Source organism: Excalfactoria chinensis, chromosome 1 (genome assembly GCF_039878825.1).
Source record: "Excalfactoria chinensis isolate bCotChi1 chromosome 1, bCotChi1.hap2, whole genome shotgun sequence".
NCBI lineage: Eukaryota > Metazoa > Chordata > Aves > Galliformes > Phasianidae > Excalfactoria > Excalfactoria chinensis.
The window spans coordinates 72789495-72813920 of record NC_092825.1 but is presented as its reverse complement, the minus strand read 5'-3'; positions in this window follow the sequence as shown (position 1 = coordinate 72813920).

The following is a 24426-nucleotide window of genomic DNA, read 5'->3' as shown; positions in this document are numbered from 1 at the left end:
TAAACTATGGTAATATCCTTAGGGTATAGTGCTATAGATCACTTCTGGGGAGAAGGAGTTGTCACTGTTCCTGTCTGCACCATTAAAAGGAAATGGTTCTGTGAAATACAACTGGGATTCCTCCCAGAAGGAACCAGTTAGATCATCCCAGAAGGACCCCAGAAGCAAATGAATGTGCAGCATTGCAGTCTGCTGGAGAATCAGGACCTGAAGTGGAGCAAGTGGCAGACAAACTGCTGTCTCATGCCTTTAGCGAGTAGATCCGTACAAAACACAGTGACTCCACACTCATTCAACACACAAATACCACTTTTATGGAGTATGAGACAGTATCACTCTTCATCTTTTCTGCAGATAATTTTGATCTGTTTTTCTCTGATCCCTGATCCTGAGATTATGCTTAGAACATGTGGTTAAAGGTTTGCAATAGACATAATAGAAAACTCTATTCTTTTTAGCAATGATTTCCATGTACTGTTTTTCATTTCCAAATTCATTTAGAAATAATAAACAGATCAGCAATATCATTTAAAGCACAGAAATGGAATTATTTTTAGAAAGTGATAATTAGGCCTTAAACAGTTATTCATTAAGTTCAGATAATGTGTATCTGATGTTTTCTGAAGTGCAAATGTTAAGATACATTGCATTATTTTTTCAAAAACTGGGACCTACCCTTGAAGTAAATTTTGTTTCTCAAAGTGAAGCAATATATTGGGTATGAGTTTTAATTCATGTATCTGAGGTGAACATGAGTAAGAGATGGAAAGAAAATATCTGCACTCATGCAACACAGCAGAACAGCAAGCTATTTTTAGGAAAAAAAAAAAAATGTTAGCTGCGGAAAGTGCTAAGTGAGAACAAATGTTCCTATTGCTGGGTTAATTTGGCCTTACTAGAGGGAAAAAGAAACTGAAAGTTTCGGGCAATGTTTCTTATTAAAAGTGGCAGTCACTGAGAAAGAAAAGTGGATTATATGCATATCTCATTCCTGCTGTCATAAAAGTAAAACCAGTTTACTGGCTTCTTTTAAGTTCACTCTTATTTTGTGTTGTTGCATTTGGGATCGTACTGCAGAATCATAACTATTGTAAGTGATGCAATGTCTTGTTTTGATATTTCTTCATCTTATGTTTGTTGACTGCCTTTTTATACTTCAGTCCTTACCCCCTTCTCTTCTCTGATTTTGCCTATGCTATCCATATTTCCAGGTTTGCAGAATTTTAGAATCAGAGAATTGTTATAGAATCATAGAATAGCATGAATTGGAAGGGACCCTTAAGTATCACAAAGTCAAACTCTTGGCTCCACACAGGATCATCCAAAAATCAGACTGTATGTCTGAGAGTGTTCAAACTCTCTTGAACTTTGACAAGCTCTGTGCCCCGGTGGTGCAGTGGTAGAATTGCCGCTTGCAACACTGGAGGCCCGTGTTCAAATCCCCCCTGTGGTGCAAGGGGGTAGAAGTGCTGCTCTGCTACACAGAGGGCTCGAATCCCGGGAGTTGGACTCGATGATCTCTAAGGTCCCTTCCAACTTGCACAATACTATGATACTGTGATACTATGATGACCACTTTCTTGGGGAGGCTGTTCCTGACCTCCTTCTTGGTGAAGAACATTTTTCTGAACCAGCCTGAACCACCCCTATCTCAGCTTCATGGCTTTCCCTCAGGTTCTCTCACTTGTTCCCAGAGAGAGATCAGTGCTACCCCTCAGCTCACTATTGTGAGGAAGATGTAGGCCATGATGAGGTCTACTCTCAGTCTCCTATAGTCTGAACAAACCAAGGAACCTCAGCTGATCCTCATATTCTTTCCTATTACCATATTCCCCTTTTACCATCCTTTTAGCCCTCATTTGGACACCTTCTAGTAATTCTATGTCTTTCTTGTACTGTGGCACTCAAAACCGCACACTGTACTCAAGATGAGGCTGTATAAGTGCAGTGTAGAGTGGGACAATCACTTCCTTCAACCAGCTAGCAATTCCATGCTTGATGTACCCCAGGATATAGTTGGCTTTCCTGGCTGCCTAGGTACACTGTTGACTCATGTTCAACTCACTGCTGACAAAGACCCCCAAACTTCTTTCAGCAGGGCTGCTCTGAAGAATCTCATCCCTAAGTTTATACACATAGCTAGGATTGCCCCTTCTCAGGTGCAGAATCTGGAACTTGCTCTTATTAAACTAACTTCATGCAGTTAGTGACTGCCCAGCCCTATAATTTGTCTAAATCTCTCTGCAAAGCCTCTCCACCCTCGACAGAATCAACAACTCCTAATACTCCACTACTAAATCAGTATTGCCAGCAAAAATACTCAAAACATCCTTCTATACCAGTCACTTATGAAAATATTATAGAGAACTGTTTCTCAAATAGGGAAATCAGGTGCCTGTTCTAATTCTTATTTATATTAATTTTTTTATCATACAGATCAGTATGAAAAGTGTGAAGGAATAGGGATCAGAGGAACACAAGCAGAGACCCTGGGCAGGATTACAGTGCCAAAAGCAGAAAATGATGGAGGCAGGGATTCAAGAACTAATAAATACATATTTCTCTGTTGTGCTTAAAAAGAGTGGTAAGAGCCTCTCTGGGAAAAGCAGTCTGTAGAATTCTGAGTTACCTCTGAAAGCTTTTTCAAAAAACTTAAAGGAGAACATCATAATTTCCTTCTGAGTCTTCAGCTGTGAAAACTCAGAATAATAAACCATATTAGTACCACTGTATTGAGTCATTTTCCAAAGGATACTCAGGGACAAAACAGCTAGGTGTATCGCTGAGCAAAATGCACTGGCAGAGCAGTGCAGCCACAGCCAGTGAACTGTGGAGTAAGGTGAGAGTGCTGGCAAAGCTGTGCACAGCTTCAGAAAATGAGAGGTGATGTTTTTAGGCATCTTCTCAGCATGTAGCACGACAAAAACTAGAACTAGCCAATTTCTTATTTTCACTTAATAACTGAAGTTATAACTGTAACTAAAATTAATGAAAAAAAAATCCAAATTAATATTAAGTTTCTATAAATATATTTAACTGGGAAATAACAAAAAGCAAACCCAACTTTTTCAATTGTATCTACGGCACATTGAAGATATCCTTGTAACTTTACTTTCTACAGGCACTAGATGTGTAGATCACAGTGAAGAGACAGCTTCCTTCCAGCAAGACTCTTTCCTCTAACCCTCTCCCTCCTCACCATGAACGATACATAACTTGGGGAAAAGAAAAAGAAAAAAAAAAAAAAAAGAAAAAAACAACAACAACAACAAAAAAAAAACAGTTGCTTTTGTCTGTTGTGAGAGCTTTCTTCCTTTTCTCTTCAATAGCAGCCTGCTCCAAGAATGCGCAATGGTGTTACATTGCCCTCGTCCTGTACTTCCTCACAGTGATTCAGCTCATCACTGTGGTCCTCTTAGCACTGAAATGTTAGCCCTGAGACAGATGATGTGGCACTGCTGACAAATGGGGTAAGACATTTCTATCCATATTTGTATTTTCATTTAATACTTTGACACTGTGACACTGTGCCCCCAGTGGCGCAGTGGTTTAAGCTGCTGCCTGCGGCACTGGAGGGCCCGGGTTCGAATCCCCCCCCTGTGGCGCAGGGGTAGAAGTGCCGCTTCGCTACACAGGGGGCTCGAAACCCGGGAGTTGGACTCGATGATCTCTAAGGTCCCTTCCAACTCGCATGATACTATGATACTATGATACTATGACACTATCAGAAGAGGAAAAAGGAAACATTCTACCTGTATGATAAAGTTTCTGTCAAAAATCCATCCAGCTAGCAATTCACAGTCATGCTAGGTAATCTCTAGCTCCCTGCTGATGATACACAGTGCATGTAACTGAGCACATTTTAATAGTCAAGAGCTTTGGCAGAACTGCCTTTCAGCGCAGGTCTTCAATTTTGCCTCATTGTTTAATCATAGGCACCTCTCAGTTGTGTAGGGAAATAATCCCACCAGCCTGCCATGAAGCAAAGTTAACAAATTGCTGGTGCAGATGGAGAGGATGCCTGCAATGGCTGCTCAGTCCAGGATGAACAGGAATCTACTGGAATGGCATGAGACAAACAAGCTCTGTTGATCAGTCTGACCTTTGAAGGAAACCTGAAGAACAATTGTCCAATTTGAACCAGAAACAGCAGGGAACAGCTACCAGGGTCCTCTGTGGGCAGCAATAGGAAAGCAATGACACCTTCATGCCAACATAGACATGGGACATATGGAGAAAAAAGCAAACATAAGCATCCATGCCTATCTCATGTTCATGCTTTTTGGGAACCTTTTGGTAAAGCATTTGGGAAAAGGACACGTTGCATGGCAAGCAGATCTAGTATTGAGGCATAATCCTTGTAGAGCTATAAAGTGTGCTTAATCACTACACTTCATTGCCCTCCCTGGAAGCTGTCAATAGCTATGCTGAAGATTCCATCTCAGATCCTGTGCCGAAAGAAGTGCCCCTGCCACTGAGCAGTGTTCTCTTCACTGCAGCTAAATCACAACAGGAGGGCCAGTGGCTCACCAATCATATTTGCTCTACCAGGCCTCCACATCAAGGCGTAGTACATTTACCCATGGTCCCCATGGTGCACAAGTGCCCTTCCTTCATTCAAGAGGATCCTTCAGTAAGATATTCTATTAGCTACATTTTTGTTTTTGTTTTTATTTTCCCAGGAAAGTCAGATCAGAAAGGCTCTGCTTCTTCAATAAAACAAGACAAAATATTTACTATGATGCTATTTCCTCTGCATAGGGAGGGGGAAGACATGCCAACAGTCTGACCACTCTTCAGTTACTTCTTCCAGGATTTTCATGAAACCTTTAACCTCTCTGTATATGGGGAAAAAATATATATTATTGATGTAATAATACCAGCAACGACCATTTGGTATCAGTGTGTGTAACAAGGCTTTAGCTAAGCTACTGCATCATAAGTTGGATCTAAGTCTTGCCTACACAACACAAATGACCAGGAGGACCCTTTTGAAACCTCACTTTTATTTTGCATGATTTGATTTTACAGTAATCTGCCATGTAAATAAGCTTTTAGATTTTGATATGATCAAGTGCAAAAATACATGGATAAAATAGAGCATGTGAATGGTTGCACTATGTGTTTTTTTGTTTTTTGTTTCTTTTTAAATAATAATAATAAATAATAATAATAAATCACATACCTGTATGTGATTTTTACTGTTCTGATGGGTTTTGGTGGGATTTATAGGAGTGGGGTACTGAAGATGAAGGAACTTAATTAGTTCATCAGTGAAGACAGTCTCATTCCCCCACTGGAATGAATAAAATTATTCTGTTCTGCTTGTCCAGAGGAGTGTCTCACAGAGTCACAGTATGTTAGTTCTGTCTTGGAGCAGTAATTCATTTTTTGTTTCCATTCTTTTCCCAAATGCTGTTGCTTCAGTTAAGTCAGAGTCCTTCAATAGAGCTAAACCACCTCAGATACAAACAAATTTGTTTGTAATTAATATTTTGGTGTCTGTTTTTCTTTATTTTGAATTTTCATCCATTATAATTACTCTGAGACATGCCGATGTCAATGATTTGCAGTTCCTGAATAAAAGGGACTATGTAGTGTAGCAAATATTTGTAGAACTGTTCCCTATGCCTGTACATAGGCTATGTTTTTGCTGTTGGTAAGATTCTATGTTTTTATAATATATTTTCCAAAAATCAGTAAAGAAATCAAGAAAAGCACTTGACATACTCGTGTTTATTCTTACAGTAGTTAGACATTTAGCAAGCGTATGACTGTAGCACTTCTGAGCTTTCATCATGAAGAAAGGTGCTGGTCTGATGAGTCCTTTCTAAAGACAGAATCCCTGCCTCACAGTGCAAAACATACAATGACCAGTAGAAGAAAATGATTACTAGTTTCTTGAGATTATTCTTTCACTTGCCAGGTGCTGTGGGAAAAATCCAAATCCAGAAAAATGTAAAAAAGAAAGATTAAAAAAAGAAATGGTGGCAGGAGACATTTGGACATGAAATGGACCTGCATATTGTTGTCCTTCACTGCACTTACCTGATTCTAGCTGGAAGATTCTTTCACATAATATTCTCAAATAGCCCCTACAACTAAATCAAATTTCCAGACTAAATTAATTAGTTTCAGCTTTCTTAAGATGCAAGAAAATTTACAGTTTTCAAGAGCTACTGTAATGTAGTTGGTTGCATGTATATCTAACATGTACAGTCATAGAAGATCTTTGGGAACTTCAGTGGCAGATCCTACCATCTGTATTGCATAGACAACTAAGTAAGAAGAGTGCATACAATGCTTTGTATGTTGCTCTGTAACTCTGAAGGAGATAACGTAGTTTGTTTAAAGTGAGAAGTAACTAACTTCTAAAAATTGAAGTGACTACTTTGCTGGTTACTGAGAACTCAGCACACTGACTTGTGGTTTTGACAATGAGCCCACTAGACTATTTAAGGCAAATCTAACAAACTTTGGTCTGATCCTGCTCCCAACCACATGGCTCTTAGATTAAGTTTGAGGGGGAAGTGGCCTATCAGTCACGGAATCATTAAAACAAGGCTGCCTGGTCATTGGTTATATACACATTACATATGTTATATATAACATGACTGTAAATCTGACACTAGAAAGCTGCCTCTCGCTTTTGCTCTTTGTCCCTTTAGCTTTCCCTGGAGACTGTTTGATTCCTCCTCCTTCTCTGCACTCTCCTTCCCTTTATTTCCCTGGAGCCTTAAGTGACACTCATTCCTGCTCTCCTGATTTTTCTGGCTTTTCACACATTCTCTTACCCCCTGTCCCTTTTGTTCATGGACTCCGCGATGTATATATGAAGACTGAAGGAGATAATTAAAAGAACGCATCATCACAAGGATGTACCTTATAAAACAGCTGAGATAAATGTTGAAATATGTGAATCCTTGTTAAGATTGTATCTGTAGAGGAGATTCTTCTAGCTCTTGTTCCAGGTGCTGTAGGCAGCTGAGCAAAGAACACTGCAAGCACAGTTTGGAGACCCAGGGTGCTGTTGGGAAGCACTGATAAAAAATCTGCTGTTATTGTTACTGCACATGCTTGAGACCTCAATCAAAATAGCTCTCACTGACCCACAGTTGAATGTCTTTCAAGACAGTGAAGAGTGCTGGGAATTTTCTGTGGAGATGAAGGCTTCTGGAAAGCATGTCTCTGAGCATACAAAAGATAATTAATTATTTCTTATAATTATTCCTTATAGTCATTGTTCCCATCCAGTACGTCCAGTGACTTGTTTCTTTAACCCTTCTTTATGTAAATAACTTTGCCAATGGTCTCACACATATACTCACACATCTTTTAGATTCCTATGGTGTGCTATGACATATAGAAAGAAGGAAGAAAACTTTCTTAGTGTATTCCTGTTTGTGAAGTATGATGAGAGGCAGGAGGACTGAAGTTGTTTGCTGCCTCCTGCCTATTTTTTCATCTTAAAAATATTTAAAAATTTAAAGTCTGGTTTCCTAGTTTAGTAAGAAAATTTCTTGAGACTCTCAGGGATGAATTTGTTACTTTTAATATGCTATATTAAGCTGGAAGTGAGAGAAAGTTTGAATCTATTTACTTTCTCTAGCTGTATGCCATAGAAACAAGATAAATTTAAACAGAACTCCAAAACCCCATTTAAAAGTATCCAAATATCCTCATTTGACACAGTTTTCATTTTTGTTTGTTGTACAGCCTGCATGTTATCAATTTTTATTCTTGTCACAGATTCTTCAAGTCTGTAGCAGATTCAAGCAGTATACATAAAATGAAAGCAAAGGAAAGAAATGTACCTGTGGGCACTTATTTTGAGACTTATTTTTGAAACTTATTTTGCACACTCAGCTTTACTAACAAATGTTGCATGTGATAAATGGCAAACCTTGCATGAAAAACTGCTACACATTATTAATATTGCTGGGAGGTTGAAATACAAAGGCTTGAACAGTAAGCCTTGAACCAAAGCTGACCTCTAGATGAATCTCATAACCCATTAGTTGTCATCAGTATCTGATTATTTGCAGAGTATGTATGATCACTAACAAAATATGTATCCTGGGCAAAAACATCTCATTAGCAAAGAGATGTAGCTTAGATAAAGCATAATGAGGATGTTTTAACATTTCCTTGTTTAGAAGCATAGTGTCAAAGCCTACTCGTACACAAACTTCCTTGTTTCCGCCTGGACTCCTCTCCAGGATTGTGGTTGGATCCAAAGAGAATGAAGCCAGATATTTCCACATAAAAGCTGGACCCTCTTGTAGTGAAGTTGGAGACCTCACTTACAAGTGGATGCACTGTGTAGGACCTCCCAGTTGCTGGGAAGTTTCTCCAAATCCTCACTGCAACCAGGGCTCCCCAGCAACTGCAGATCTGGATGATGGTAAAGTATTAGGGCAATTGGTGATGTATTTTCTAATCACTATTGCAATTACTCATTCAGTAATAATTGGGTGCATTGCCTTATTCTGCATTATTCTTTCACTTAGTGATTTTTCTTTTCCTGCAGGCAAGCCCAGCAGCATCACTACTGAGAAGTATGTGCTGAATAGAACTCATAAGTTTCCTATCTATTCTTGTTTAGTTCATATATGGTGACAATTGTGACTTTTTTTACACTATGTGAGAAAAGCACCTTCAGACACTTTCTAAAGTGCTATAAACACAAAAATAATGGAGACTAAGTTTTGTCTCCATAACTTAACAAAGATATGTATGACACCTGTAACTTATGTCTTAGGAAAACATGGTAAGGATAGGTATTTCTGTTGTGACACTATAGTGCCTAATAAAATAGTCCTGTGGTTCACAGTGAAATAGTCCTGTGGTTTACCCACATATACTGGTAATACAAATTAAGAACATTGGTCTTAATATCACATTTTGAGCCTCTGGCTATAGTAGAATTCTGATCTAAAGTCATGACAAAGCAAACTGTCCATAAAATTACAGCTACTTTGACAATTTAGTTCCAGAGAATTATGAATTGCCAAGAATGCAGCCTATGCACAGCAATCACAGTATTCCCGCTCTTGCCACAATAGCATGTCATAGTTGCATTTTCCTTCTTCCATGCACACACAGCATGGTTGTAGAGGCACCAGATCCTGCATAAAATCACCAAATGGGACATACTGTGGGCCAGTTATTCATGTTACTTGGTTTCTGGATGGATTTTTGAGAATCTCATATCCAATTAGCACAGGAGAAGACCAACGGTTTTGTTATAAAGAACTGGCTTTGCTGTTTGGGGGTTTTGCTTGTCTATTGTTCTTTAAAACATTTTTCTTATTCCAGATTTTGACTACAGCAAGGCCTCAGTCAGTTTGGAAATTTGCATGATCTCGATGCAGTGGTCCATTGACTAATTAAAAATATGCCTAAAGTGACTTTCTCCCATCTGTGGAAAATTATGAATTTGAGTGTGCATGAGGAAGGGTAGAAGTTGTTACCCCAAACTCATTAATGACTAAGCTCAGTCTCCTACATCCAATTGGACTTGTCTAAATCGTCATTTTAAAATACAGAGTTACATCTGATTCTGAAAGTGATTTATTTTTATGGAAAGAAAAGCATAATCTTAAGTGTCTTTGAGTAGATTATGTAGTTTTACTTGCTGTACAGCTGGTTCTTCTTTGTTTGTTTGTTTTAATAAGACCTTTGAGATTATGGAAAGGGGATCCCAGGTTTCCAGATTACTGTATCCCTATGCTTCTCTTTCTTTTGTGACTGTTCCAATTACTACCAATCTGCTTGGACATTACTGTGACCCACTTGGCAGATCAGGACACTGAGCTGTATTGTTATCTTCACTGAATGTGTGGGAGGGTAATACCTAGCAGTGTGACCATCCAAATGTCTTGTTTCAGAGGAATCAGTTTATGTTAAGGAAAATACAGGAGAAAAAGTTCACCCTTGTAAATGAACACTTTTTGTCCAGTTCCCTGATATTTTTTCCTCAACTGACAGATATCGTCCTATATCAGGAAAACAGATTGATTTTACTCAGATACTCATGTGCCCTAAATTTTAGTATTCTGACATGGTCAAAGGGCTTTTTGGAAAGGTGGCAGTTCCACCTTTCTGTTAGGTAAATACAGGCATCCAAGCAAAGACAAGTATGCATTTTATCTGCACATTTTTTTAAGAACTTCTGTTACAAGATAATAAGCAAGAGTGGATGAGCAGATTCATGCTATTTCGCAACAGATGGATAAATCTTTTACTGCTACTTCATACTGGCACAGCTGAAAGCTGTTTCAGTACCTCATGATTTGACCTTACACTTCTATTCCCATGTAGAACGTGATTTACGAACAGAAGAAACCTAGTCATCAGCTGGCAATTTCAGCTCAATCAAAGGAACTTCTGATTCCTAAAGTCACAGAATTCATCTTGTAGATTAGAAATGCTTTTGCAAAATTTGCTTTCAATTCTCAGTGTGTTTTATATTATTAGAACTGGATGCAATAAATCAGCATCGATTTTCCCTGTCCTGCTGTAATTTTGTTATTTAGAAAGAGAACCAAGTGATAATAGAACCCTGACTGCTCAACTGGGCTTACAAGTCAAATTTGCTGCGAGCTGAAAAGATACTCTGTCCAGAACTTTGTTATAATTGTATGATTACACTGTAATGTGGGTTGGAAATATTTCTACTGAATCTTAAAGAGCAAGAGAATGGACTGCTCAGTGTCCCAGGTAAGAAAGAAGTAAACCACACTAAAAAATAAAATAAATAAATAAATAAATAAATCTGAAAGCTCTGTGGAAAACCTTTAGAAAATTATGTCATTTTCTCAGTCTATCTGATCATTCTTCTAGTCTGCTTGTCAAGTCAAAGACAAATGAGGATAGAAACTGGCATCTTGTATACCACCAAAATGATGATCAGTTCTTCAAATGCAGATTGAATGAGTTGGAACTCCAAAGGGCATTGCCTGACCTGTTGTGATTTAACCTGGCAGGTTGCTGAGCACCACACAGTTGTTTGCTCACTATCCCCCTTCTCAGTGGGATGGAGGAGAGAACTGGGGAGTGGGGGGGAAGTAGAACTCATAGGTTGAGATTTAAAAAAAAATAAATAAACTAACACCTATATAGTAAGATTGAGAAAAACAAAATAATAATTATGACATATATATATATGAATGTATGTAACAAGTGGCGTACAAGTAATTACTTACCTTTCCCTAACCAATGCCCAGCTAGCCCCCGGAGCAATGGAAAAGAATGAGATGAACTCCTACTCCCCTTTAGAACTTCTTCCACTTGATGCCATATGATATGGACTATCCCTTTGGCCAGTTAAAGTCAGCTGCCCTAATTCTGTTCCCTCCCAGCTCCTTTGACCCTTTGCTGCAGATGGCCTTGGTTCTATATAGTGCTTAGCAGGCAGTTATAAACGTTGTATTGTCAGCATTGTTTTTCTCCTAGAACTAAAATGTAGCATCATATTGGACACACTGAAGAAAACAATTCATTCCCAGATGAAACTAAGATACCTGTCAGCTTCTGTGCCCAGATCTGATCTTCAGTACAGCTTATTTCTCTTTGCTGATATAGTCTGAAACCTATGCAAGGAGGAACAAGAGTGTGGTTCTAGATAATAAAAAGGACCAACAGAAATTATGAACAAGACAAAAAGTCATTGAAGATGTAGGCTCCCAAAATAATTATAGAGTCACATAATCAAAAAGGTTGGAAAAGACCTCTAAGATCATCTATTCCAACCATCCACCTACTACCAATACATCCAAATAAACCATGTTCCTCAGTACCACATCTCCACGATTCTTGAACACCTCCAGGGACATGAGTCAGTCATATCCCTGGCCAGCCCATTCCAGCACTTGACCACTCTTTCAGAGTTTCTCCTAATATCTAAACTGAACTTTCTCTGGCAGAACTTGGGAACATTTCCTCTTGTCCTGTGTTTAGTGATGTAAGAGTGCTTCATCCTCTCTAGGAGCACCAGCAGGAATGGATAAGCAAACAGATGATGGAAGAATGTAGTAAAATCTTTTAAGATATCAAGATGCTGCTATACAGCACAGTCTGGTGGCTGTGAGTAATGGCTGCCACAGGTTCTGGGACAGACTTGTTAGCTTTATTTTCAAATAAGCCAATCACCAAAAATTTCTCCTGAATCTGTGATGTGTTTCTAACACTCACGGTTTTACATGATGTGATTTTCAGTGTCTGTCTGTGAAATGAGAAAAAACATTCACAAATTCAATGTTGGCAACTTGGACAGGATTTAAATCACTGTTTGTTTGTTTGCTTCTTTTGTAGGAAGCATTTTTCCTGGTCTGAGTTGGGGATGGTATCCCTCATGGAAGGGTACACTGCCACTCAGATGATCTGTATCAGTCAGTAATAATGTACATTTGATATACTGCAAGCTGTGTACAAGGAGGGGCCATAGTGCCCTTGTACATCTACCTACATTGTTGGAATGTTCTCTCACTTAGCTGCCAAAAGCAGATATGGAGGGAAGATAAGGACGGGGTAATTGTGCAGTAATACTGCTTCTTGTCCTAATGGTGATATGTGACTTTCCATATAAAGATTTGCATATTAATATCTACTAAGTCAAAGGATTTTCACCCTATTTATGTAGTTACCTATTGTAGATGTAGATCTGGGACTTGTACATCATTTTGTAATGAAGTTGACAATGTATTCTAATGAAATGCAAAAAGTTCCCAATGTTTTCTATCTTGGCCCTGCCATCTGATGAATTAATATATGCCAAAATTGCTAACTAGGAATGTCCTATACTGCAACTATAACACAAATGTTTTTAGACCGACATCTTTTTCCTAATTGGCCACAGTTCAGAGCCAATCCATCTGTCTGTGTATTACTGTTTTCCTTGATGTATATCTCTCCATTTTTCAACAATTAATGTCATCTGATGCTTTACTGTCTAGTGACTTTGTCCTAGTTACTTAGTATTTCTTAATAGTTTCATTTTGTTTTTATGATCCTAAAAAATTCAGTATCAGTGGGTTTTACACACTCCTCTACACATTTTTCAGGTCATTCACAAGTATATAAGATATAACAAGCTATAGCAAAACTTGTTTTCATATGTAAATGGTCACTTTCATTCTTTGTGAACTTGCACAGTTTATTTCTTCTCTTTATTTCTCATTCTTATCCAGACAGTAATACAATAAAAACTTCCTTTATTGTTGTTGTTTTGCATTCTTCTTTTCTTTGTGACATTTTGAGGTATTTGAGGTAAACATTTAAAAAATACAAAAATATAACATAAATCAGATGACCCTTGGCTGTGTTAAAAGAATTCCAGCACATTGTTGAGATATGATTAACCTGGTTAGAGGCCCATCTTAGCTCTTAGTTTCATCTTAGTTTCTTCATATCTGCTCTGTGTAGTTCTTGATATATGAGCCAGCAGTGTGTACTTGCAGCCCAGAAGACCTGCTTCCTGGGCCGCATTAATAGAGAGGTAGCTACCAGGGCAACTGAGGTGATTGTTCCCCTCTACTCTGCCTTGTAAGGTCACATCTGGAGTATTGCATCCAGGCCTGGGGCACCCAGCATTAGAATAATGTGGAGCTCTTGAGCAGGTCCAGAGAAGGGCCACAAAGATTATCAAAGGGCTGGAGCACCTCGCCTATGAAGAATGGCTAGGCTTCCTCAGCTTGGAAAAAAGAATGTACCAGGAAGGACCTGATTGTGGCCTTCCTGTACTTGAAGGGAACTTATAAGCAGGAGTGGGGATCAACTTTTTTCACAGTCTAATAGTGATAGCACAAGGGGAAATAGCACACTGCAAAAAGCAGCCACGATGCTATCTGAAAGTTCTGTCTCTTCATTCATAAGTTAGAAACAAACAACAGGTTTAGTAATAGTCACTAGCAGTATTAAAATATTTCTCAGTGTCCTGAGGCTGAACTTAGCACTTTTCAGCCAGTAACTGTTGTGTAAAGGCACAGCTGTTGCTGCCCTCCACTGGCTGAGACCTCTGTTCTCTTAGTCCTCTTAATGTAATTGAGAAAAAACTGGAGGCACCTGCTTCAGTGCAAGAACTCACTACAGAAGTGAAGATGTTTTTCAGATATTGCATTAACTATTCTTGTATCTTCAGGAGCTTATTGCATGGAACCACCTCTTGAAGAGCTGGACTTTTATTATGTACAACAGACTTTCCCTCATTGCTAATGTGAGGTGGTTAATGAGAAGTATTGTTAAGGTAAATAAAGATGCATTTGAGTTGTAAGACTGCAAAAGACTAGTTGACAGAAGGCGAACATTATTACTTTAGAAATTCGGGATTTTTTTTCAGCACTTGGTTTGGAGTTCCCATCTGCAATGGGATGGTACAGCCCAGTTGTTCCTTTAGTCTATGAATCAGTAAGCCTCTTTGCTCTTGATTGAATAGGCATCCAGACTACGGAAGAAAACCACTAATTGCTGTATCTTTGCCTGCTGAAAAACAAAAATAGGTCAATAACCTCTGGGAGAAGTGGCTAAATAGCAAACACAGTATTACTCATTTCACATTATACACTTTGTGCCCTCACAGTCCAGAAAGCCAACTGTACCCTGGGCTGCATCAAAAGAAGAGTGGCCAGCAGGGAGAGGGAGGTGATCCAGCCAAGCTCCTCTGTGCTGGTGAGGCCTCACCTGGTGTGCTGCATCCAGATGTGAAGTCCTCAGTACAGAAGAGATGTGGATCTGTTGGAGCACATCAAAAGGAGGGTCACAAAAATTATCCAAGTGAGGGAACACCTCCCCTATCAGGACAGGTTGAAAGATCTGGGGCTGTTCAGCCTGGAGAAGAGAAGACCCTGAGGTGACCTGATAGCAGCCTATCAGTATCTAAAGGGGAGCTACAATAAGGAAGGGAACAGACTCTTTAGCAGAGTCTGTGCTCTTAGTCCTCTTAATGTAATTGAGACTCTTTTGCAGAGTCTGTGGTGATAGGACAAGGAGAAATGGTTTCAAACATAAACAACATAGATTTAGGTTGGATATAAAGAAAAAGTCTTTTGCAGGGAGGGTGGTGAGGCACTGGCACAGGCTGCCCACAGAGGTGGTGGTAACCCTGTTCCTGAAAACATCCAAGGCCTGGCTGGACCAGGCTCTGAGCAAACTAATAAAGCTGTTGATGTCCCTGTTCATTGCAGGGGAGATAGACTAAATTACCCTCAAATCTCCCTTCCAACTCTTAAGGATTTTTTATTCTCAGAGAGTTTCTAGGGCTATAAAGCTGACATCTTATTGCCAGTGTTGTGGGAGTTCATTCACAACATTATATAAACACACCTGGAAAATGTGTGTGTTAATATATATATATATATATATATATTTTTTTTTTTTTCCTCACAACAGCTTCAGTTTAGATGAGTGTCTTTTGCATTGTACAGCTAGGCATTCAAAGTTAGAGCGTCTGAGAGAACTGGGATTGTTTAGTCTGGTTGTGCCAGGAGAAATTCAGGTTGAATATTATGATAAATTTAATCTCAGAAAGAGTAGTCAGGTGCTGGAATGGACTGCCCAGGGGGCGGGTGAGTCACAGTCCCAGCAAGAGTTAAGGAACTGTGGAGATGTGGTACTGAAGGACAAGGTTAGTGGCATGGTGGGGATAGATTTGTGTTGGACTTTGTGATCTTAGAGGTCTTTTCCAACCTTAACAATTCTATGATTGTAAGGTTTCACACACTTCATAGTGGGCATTTACAGAAAGCTTGCATTCTTCTTCACAGTCTCTGTAATTACTATGGTTGTATAGGTAAGATAAAGTAGACCAACTGTGGCAGAAGGTAGGAAGGGAATGTGGGCGCCAACCCTCCCCAGCACTCAAGACAGCCTCCTAGGCCTTTCAGATGCCACATGTAATTTTGTCACCTAGAGGGATTAATTTGGGCCTGTGAGGAAGGCCATCCTCTGTGGTGTTTTAGAGAAGAGGAAAACAGGCTTTGATGTTTCAGACAGAAGAGGTGGTAAAACTGATCACAAGGTGAGAGATGAAAGAAATGCTGGTGACCTGGACCAAATCTTTTTAACCAGTAATTCATATTTCTGCTTCCCAAAAGATGATCATTTCAGAGTTTTCAGAGTAAGGATCAGTGAAGGAAAACAGATACATGCCAGCTGTTTTTCCATTTTATGCTATTATTATCTTAGGAAAGAAAGCACAAGTGTTTATTACTTGTTCTGACCCTGACTCTAGTTCCTGAATTTCTCATGGATTCTAATAACGAGAAGACAGTGGAGACAAAAAGAAACAAACTGGACAATAATAATTAGTGGGGGGAAAAAGGAAAAGATTCTTCATTTGTCACAGTGATGTACCCAACCATAACCTCTAAATACAATAAAAACAATAAGTCATGAGGTAAAAGGATAATACATTTAGGAATAGTATTTTACTGAATCCCTAATTTACCAGTTTGCTCTCAGGCCTTACAGGAATCAAGTACTAATCTCACTTGTCAATATGAGGAGTATTCCCAGGCAGTGTTTATAAATTGAGGCTGAAGTATAAATATAAGAAATTTTTTCTCAGTTTACCTGAGGAAAATCCCATGTAGTCCAAAGTTTAGCAGACTGTAGCTGCTAGAAGGCATATAAAGTGAAAAGAATTTTAATGAAAGGGAATTATGGGACGTAGAGGATCCCTGTTGGTTGAGGTGTTCAGGAACTGCTGAAGAAGACCCATCCTGTAAAGATGACAAGGGAGTGAACTAGGGAATTATTTCCTATTTAAATGTTTTTACATGGAGTCTGTGGTTAAAGGAAAAGAATATTTACACAGATCTTGTAAAAAGAGCTGTATAACAATGGTAGCATATACTTAAAAATCATAGTGAAAAGGATTTATCAGTGGAAGTGATTCTATAATACTTACTATTTAAAGAAATCTAGTGTAAGTAACATGAGAAACAGTATCATGGGGAATATTCAACTGAACTAACTGATACTCAGGAATATCAAGCTGGGAAATTCAGTGTATGAATTTCAAAGGCAAGCACATTATTTGTGCCCTTTTAAAAGGAGACTGAATCAGTTTGAGGAAGGAGCAAGCCTATAGATAGATCTGCTACAAGGAAGAAGACTATTCAAGTATGGTCTTACTGAACATGAGATAATTTTGCCAAATCACTTTCAGACTCTGGTTTAGGACCATATTAGCTGTGCTACAGAAGTCCGGCTATTCCAGATTATAGCAATGCCACTCATGTTCACTTCAATTTTAAGAAAATTTTAGAATATCCTCATTATCTAAAGAGCCAGTGGAACATACCACTGTGTTGTGATGACAGGTTGCATGTGTATCGTTGGGTCTTGTTAAAAAGAAAGTTTGTTTTGTTTCTCTTGTGTTCTGAAGCCCTGCTACATTATAGGAAGGAGAGCAGTGGGTTGGAAGACACATGGGTAGGTATTCTTCCTGTCAGTTCATAGACATGTTTCAGAAGCTGAGTACTGGGATGAGTCAATATGGAATAGTCATCAGATAAATATAGTTCTAGGATATAGAGGGGTTTGTAGATACAAAAACTTGTTTCCAGCCCTTTTATTTTCCCCCTAGCTCTTCTCTACCTGGGTCACTGAGAACTTAGGAACTTTACCATGGGTAAATGACAGAGTCATGGCTACAGCAAAGGGTCAGACAGCCCAGAACAGTTAATCAGTTTCTTACAGATGCCTGAAGTGTAAAGCAATAAGCTCCCAGGCTCACAGCCCAACCCTCAGCCTTGTAGGTGGCCATTTTAACATGGCAACCCAGTGGTGGCCAGAGACAGTATTCACAGCTGGGTGGCTGCCTGTAAGTTGCTGCAAGGTTGAAGCTAGAAGGAGGCTAGAAGCAGGAATAGGGATGAGCACAAAGCCCTCTGAGACTGAATTAGTGCAAAATTTTTCATTTCTGAAATTAGCAAACTGATTCCTGAAGACATTATCCTGAAGAAATGGAAGTCATATACAGTTTACCAGTGGGGTGCCTAAATATAAATATCTAGAGCCATCTTGTACATCTTGCCTCTGTCTGCCTCCACAGAAGGAAAAGGCCTTCTGTAGGTCCTGTGAAACATCTGCCAATTCCATGTAGTTGTCTCAAAAACATCAGTCATCCCAGGTGAATTATGTGGCTGTATTCAAGCAACTGGACCTATCCACATTTTTTCAGAGATCAACAAAATTGTTCTTAATGTGATCCCTGTGTCTTCTTTTGAAAAAGAACAATTTGAAACCACATTCTATAGATAACACTTAAGTGAAAATGTAAATCTTGATGAAAATACCATGATAAAAGAAATTAATACGGAGAATTTCAGCCACACAGGAGCAACAGACTTCCCAGAAGTCCTTGAGAATGATGCTCTTGGCAAGTCAGACGTGGAGCCTCTGGCTAAAGCTGGTGGTGAAAGAATCACAGCATCCCTTTTTATCAAGTCTCGTCCTGGCTGCTGGTGTTTCCTGGTGGAGCAGCCTTGCTACTCACAAAGCTTAAAGTGGGAAGGCTAGATGTAGGTGAGATGGTCCTGTACCTCTTGCACAGACTAATCCCATACCTTGCTGTTTTCCAGCCAAGCTGAAATCATTCACTCAGAGGAGACAAGCACTAAACTAAACACAAGTGAGGCATTTACTACTTGCAGATGCTGACAACACATAGACAGTATGCACAAGAACAGTCATAGTCCCACGCAAAGACAAACATCCTGCGGGAGGAAGTATCCTGGAGCAGCACAGAAAAACCACACTTACTGTTGTTTTCCATTAAGGATGGTTTGGGAGCTGCTGCTGACATGATTGTGCCAATGAGAAGCAGGTGCCATTCTCCCCAGACAGAAAAGGCAAGTACAGCTCTTGTGCACTATATCCCTTACCTTTCCATTCCACATCCAAAGTCAAGAACAGTCTGGTTCTTGCACCTTAATTTGGGACAACAAAACATGACTTTGCCTGCAGTACTCAGAAGACTTGAATTGGTCCTTTGTCTAAATAAGTTCACTCAGTTTACATACAAATGTAGATTAGCTCCAGGAGGTTTCTAAATCTGTTCCATGTAGCTGTCAAGGCTTTTCTGCAAACATAAGGCTTGTCCAAGGTATTGCTATAATAGCATTATCAAGCTATCTCCAGGCAGATTTTATTCAAACACAAACTTTGTATCATATCACTGAGGTTGGAAAAAACCACCAAGATCATCTAGTCTAACCAACCACATACAACTAATATTTCCCTGTTAAACCATGCTCCTTAGTACCACATCTAAATGTTTCTTGAACACCTCCAGGGACAGAGATTCAACTACCTCTCAGGGCAGCCCTTTCCAGTACCTGACCACTCTTTCTGAGAAGAAATTTTTTCTAATATTCAACCTGAACCTCCCAGCAACTTAAGGCCATCACCCCTCATCCTATCACTGTTACACGGGATAAGAAGCCAATCCCCACCTCACTACAATCTCTTTTCAGGGAGATGGAGAAAGTCATAAGGTCTCCCCTAGGCCTCCTCTTCTCTACACTAAACAATCCCAGTTCCCTGAGCCACTCTTCATAAGAGTTGTGCCCCAGACCCCTCACCAGCTTTATTGTCCTTCTCTGGACACACTCTGGGGTCTCAATGCCTTTCTTGTAGTGAGGGGCCCAAGACTGTAAACAGTACTTGAGATGCAGCCTCACTAGAGCTGAGTACAGGCAGATAATCACTTCCCAGGTCCTTCTGACTACACTGTTTCTCGTACAAGTCAGGATGCTATCAGCCTTCTTGGCTACTTGGGCACAATGCTGGCTCATATTCAGACAAGCATCACCAACACCCCAGGTCCACTTCCTCCACATAGTCTTCCAGCCACTCTGCCCCAAGCCTGTAGCATTGCCTGGGGATTTTGTGGACAAAGTGTAGGACCTGACAATTGGTCTTGTTGAATTTCATCCCAGTGACCTCAGCCCATTGATCTAGCCTGTCCAGGCTCCTCTGTAGGGCCTTCCTGTCCTCAGGCAGATTGACACTTCCTCCCAACTTGTCTGCAGACTTACTGAGAGTGCACTCAATTCCCTCATCCAAATCATCAATAAAGACATTAAACAGGACTGGTCACAATACCAACTCCCAGGGAACACCTCTCATGACTGCTTGCCATTTGAATTTCACCACTACTCTCTGGGCTTTGCAATCCAGACAGTTTTTTACCCAGCAAAGAGTGTACCTGTTCAAGCCACAGGCTGCCAACTTCTCCGGGAAAATATCATGAGAGACAGTTTCAAAAGGTTTGCTAAAGTCTAGGTAGACTATGTCAACAGCCCTTCTCTTATCCACCAAGCAGGTCGTTTGATCATAGAAGGATACCAGGTTGGTCAAGAAGGACCTACCTTTCATGAATCCACAATGGCTGGGCCTGATCCTTCAGCTGTCCTGCACATGCCGTGTGATCTCACTCAAGATGATCTGTTCCATACCCTTCCCTGACACCAAGGTCAGTATGACAGGCCTGTAATTCTCCGGATACTCCTTATGACCCTCCTTGTAGATAAGAGCCATGTTGGCAAGCCACCAGTCCTCAGGGACCACTCTGGTTGACTAGGAATACTGATGGTGGAAACTGGCTTGGTTATCATCTTTACCATCTCTCTTAGCACCCCTGGGTAGGTATAATTCAACTCTATAAGAGTTCCCCTGTGATTCATACCTTAATTTGGTATTCAGTTTTAATACTCCTCTAGAGGACTACTGACCTCCAGATTTAAGTGCAAAAAGTACTTGGCAAGAGAAAACCACCTCCTTATTAGGCAGTGAACAGAACTTGCTAACAGTTTTTGTGGCATTAAACAAGAAAGAAATTAATGCCACCAATAAAGATCTCTCTGGGTGTCTCCGTGCATTACTGCTGTATACACTCTAACTTACACAAGTCTGATGTAAACTCATAGTCCTGTTTAAACAAAACAGGAAGAGGAATCGTGTGCAGTTTATACTGGTTCTTTGTAGAGGCTGAAACGGAAACAAGTAACTATATTAATAATGGTGTGTCACTGAATGCCTTCAGTTCTGCCTTGAATAAATGACATGACAATTTCCTTGCCATTCAATGAGCTTTTCAGTTGTCTTAGTTGTCTTAGTTACAGCATTGTATTACACTTCTCAGCTCTACAAGAAAATCTATGCGTCTTGATCAAACTTTGAAGTTTGCTCCACTTTAAGCAGGGAATTGAACTAGATGACCTTCCTCCCACATAAATTTTTCTGTGCTTTAAAATGGAGATGACTGTGAAAAAGGAAAGGAAAAGGAACAATAAATAGTACATTTCAAGGAGAAATTCAAACAAATTGGTACTTACCAAAGTGTCTGGTGGAAGCGTCTTCAGAGAACATGTATCCCTCTGGATTTTGGGCTGAAGCCATTAAATTAAATTCAGCCTCCCACAATGTGTGTAAGGTAGGTCTAATTTAAACCCTTGCAGGGCCATGAACATGAGGAATCTCTCACTCTCAGCAGGGACAGGACCACTATAGAAAACTGAGGAGTCTTTGTGGTAGCTAGTGATTCAACAAAGGATGCTATTTCCTGTGTTATACAGAGCTTGTGATTAAATGGCTTTCCCCTGAGAAAACTTCTCTGTGGAATGAATGCTCCTATTTTCATTGAAAAGTTTTACCTGTCAAAAAATGTTCATATTTTGAAGAACTCTGAATTAATTTTTCTCTTATTGGAAAATATGTGAAAAGATGTCAAACTCTTTTCAATCTGAACTGCACATCTTATTATTCAGATTTAGATGTCATTAATTCTCTATTTTCTATATTGTATTAGCATAATTACTTTATGTTCCCTGCAGTTTATATGATTATATGTTATAGCTGGAGCAGAGCGCAGCATAGAGGTATAAAACACTACAAGTGATAACTAAAGGATATTCTGGTGAGGAGGAGAAGGTAAACAAACTAGTTTAAGGATGGAATGTGTTAAATCTTCCAGAGATATAATCACAGAATCACAGAATTGTAGGGGTTGGAAGGGACCTCTAGAGATCATCGAGTCCAACCCCCTGCCAAAGCAGGCTCCCTACACCACGTCGCACAGGTAGGCGTCCAGGCGGGTCTTGAATATCTCCAGAGAAGGAGACTCCACCACCCCCCTGGGCAGCCTGTTCCAGTGCTCCGTCACCCTCACTGTAAAGAAGTTCTTGCGCACATTCGTGCGGAACTTCCTATGCTGAAGTTTCAGCCCATTTCCCCTAGTCCTGTCCCCACGCACTACTGAAAAGAGACCAGCCTCGCCACTATGGCTCCCACACTTCAGGTATTTATAAACCTGGATCTAGTCCCCTCTCAGCCTTCTTTTCTCAAGGCTAAACAGACCCAGTTCCCTAAGTCTCTCCTTGTAGGGGAGATGCTCCAGGCCCTTCACCATCTTTGTGGCCCTCCGCTGGACTCTTTCCAAGAGATCCCTGTCTTTTTTGTACTGGGGAGCCCAGAACTGGACACAGTATTCTAGATGAGGCCTCACCAGGGCAGAGTAGAGGGGGAGGATCACCTCCCTCGACCTGCTGGCCACGCTCTTTCTAATGCACCCCAGTATGCCATTGGCCTTTTTGGCTACAAAAGGTCGTTGATGAAGATGTTGAACAAGACCGGACCCAGTACAGACCCCTGGGGGACACCACTAGTCACAGGCCTCCAGCCGGACACCACACCGCCAACAACAACCCTCTGCACTCTGCCAGTCAGCCAATTCTCGATCCACTTCACCGTCCACTCATCTATCCCATACTTCCTCAGCTTTGTTATAAGGATGTCATGGGGGACCGTATCAAAAGCCTTACTGAAATCAAGGTAGACTACATCTACCGCTCTCCCTCCGTCCACCCAGCGAGTGACATCTTCATAAAAGGCCACCAGGTTGGTTGAGCATGACCTCCCCTTGGTGAACCCATGCTGAGTACTCCTGATAACCTCCTTTACTCCCAGTTGCCTGGAGATGGCATCCAGCACAAGCTGCTCCATCACCTTCCCTGGGACAGAGGTGAGGCTGACTGGCCTATAATTACCCGGGTCATCCTTCTTGCCCTTTTTGAAGACCAGGGTGACACTGGCCATCCTCCAGTCTTCAGGCACCTCCCCAGTTCTCCAAGACCTCTGAAAAATTACAGAGAGCGGCTTAGCAATAACCTCTGCCAGCTCTCTCAGCACCCGTGGGTGCACCCCATCAGGTCCCATGGATTTATGGACCTTAATGTTTCCTAAGCACTCACGGACCACCTCCTCCCTGACTAAAGGGAAATCTCCCATTCCCCAAATTCTCTCATCAACCACCAGGGTCTGGGATTCACAGAATCACAGAATCACAGAATGACCTGGGTTGGAAGGGACCTCAAGGATCATGTAGTTCCAACCCCCCTGCCTAGCAGGGCCACCAAACATACGCCTTTACTAGATCAGGTTGCCCAGAGCCCTGTCCAACCTGGTCTTGAACACCTCCAAGGACGGGGCATCCACAACCTCCCTGGGCAGCCTGTTCCAGGACCTAACCACTCTCCTAGTAAAGAACTTCCCCCTAACATCCAACCTAAATCTTCCCTCTTTTAACTTAAAACCATTTCCCCTAGTCCTGCTATTATCAGCCCTTTCGAAGAGTTTGCTCCCCTCCTGGGAGTAAGTTCCCTTCAGGTATTGAAAGGCTGCAATGAGGTCACCCTGCAACCTTCTCTTCTCCAGGCTGAACAAACCCAACTCCCTCAGCCTGTCCTCATAGGGGAGGTGCTCCAGCCCCCTGATCATCTTCGTGGCCCTCCTCTGGACCCTTTCCAAAATCTCCATATCTTTTTTGTACTGAGGGCTCCACACCTGGACACAGTACTCCAGATGGGGCCTCACAAGAGCAGAGTAGAGAGGGACAATCACCTCCCTATCCCTGCTGACCACCCCTCTCCTGATGGAGCCCAGGATCCCATTTGCCTTCCGGATTTGTTCCAGGAATTGTTTGGAAATTGTTTCCTGGGGGAGAGCCCTTTCACTAAAGACAGAGGCAAAGAAGGCATTCAGTATTTCTGCCTTCTCAGCATCCCCCATTACCAGAACACCCCTCTCACTTAGTATGGGGCCCACATTCTCCCTAGCCTTCCTTTTGCTATTAACGTACTTTAAAAAGCCTTTTTTATTATCCTTTATCTCCTTAGCTAGATTCAGCTCCAGGTGGGCTTTAGCCTTCCTGGTCGCATCTCTGCAGTCCCTGACTACATTCTTATATTGTTCCCAAGTGGCCAGACCCTTTTTCCACATATTGTGTACTTTCTTCTTTCTGCAGAGCTTGCACATGAGTTCCTTACTCATCCACGCAGGTCTCCTGGCACCTTTTCCCGACTTCTTAGTCACAGGGACGCACCGATCCTGAGCCTGGAAGAGGAGCCATTTGAATGCTAACCA